The sequence below is a fragment of the Brassica napus genome, unplaced genomic scaffold, assembly GCF_020379485.1.
Source record: "Brassica napus cultivar Da-Ae unplaced genomic scaffold, Da-Ae ScsIHWf_2615;HRSCAF=3364, whole genome shotgun sequence".
NCBI lineage: Eukaryota > Viridiplantae > Streptophyta > Magnoliopsida > Brassicales > Brassicaceae > Brassica > Brassica napus.
The window spans coordinates 30,001-31,306 of record NW_026015917.1 but is presented as its reverse complement, the minus strand read 5'-3'; positions in this window follow the sequence as shown (position 1 = coordinate 31,306).

Genomic DNA, 1,306 nt, shown 5'->3' with positions numbered 1-1,306 from the left:
TAGATCCACATCTATGAATTGAAAGGTCCGAACGATCAACCCTGCAATCAGTGTTAGAATCAATAGGTCTTCAAATCGTTCATTTTAAAAAATTGAAACCCTTTTTATGGATGATCATAATACTCTCAAAAATCGAAATTCTTGATCAATGGAGGAACAATATCACCATTTTTGTTCAATAAGATACCAAAGTGGATGATTGACTCATTCCATACTAGAAAGAATCGCAGGAAATCTTTGATAACACGGATTCCTATTCTCAATCGTATCCCACGATCAAGACAATGGCTGAATCCCGTGAAAACCATTTCAGAGAAGTTCATTGATATCTTCTTTTTCTAAAGCAAATCGACTTCGATTCTTGAATAATCCACATCACTTCTGCTTCTATTGTAACAAAAGATTCCCTTTTTATGTGGAAAAGGCCCGTCTCAATAATTCTGATTTTACGTATGGACAATTCCTCACTATCTTGTTCATTCACAACAAAATATTCTTCGTGTGGTGGTAAAAAAAACATGCTTTTTTGGAGAGAGATACTATTCACCTTCGTCAATCGAGTCACAGGTATCTAACATATTCATATCTAACGATTTTCCACAAAGTGGTGACGAAAGGTATAACTTGTACAAATCTTTCCATTTTCCAATTCGATCCGATCCATTAGTTCGTAGAGCTATTTACTCGATTGCAGACATTTCTGGAACACCTCTAATAGAGGGACAAAGAGTAAATTTGGAAAGAACGTATTGTCAAACTCTTTCAGATATGAATCTATCCGATTCAGAAGAGAAGAGCTTGCATCAGTATCTCAATTTCAATTCAAACGTGGTTTGATTCACACTCCATGTTCTGAGAAATATTTACAGAGGAAAAAACGGAGTCTTTGCCTAAAAAAATGCGTTGACAAAGGGCAGATGGATAGAACCTTTCAACGAGATAGTGCTTTTTCAACTCTCTCAAAATGGAATCTATTCCAAACATATATGCCATGGTTCTTTACTTCGACAGGGTACAAATATCTAAATTTGATATTTTTAGATATTTTTTTCAGACCTATTGCGGATACTAAGTAGCAGTCAAAAATTTGTATCAATTTTTCATGATATTATGTATGGATTAGATATATCATGGCGAATTCTTCAGAAAAAATTGTGTCTTCCACAAAGGAATCTGATAAGTGAGATTTCGAGTAAGTCTTTACATAATCTCTTCTGTCCGAAGAAATGATTCATCGAAATAATGAGTCATCGTTGATATCGACACATCTGAGATCGCCAAATGTTCGTGAGGTCCTCTATTCAAT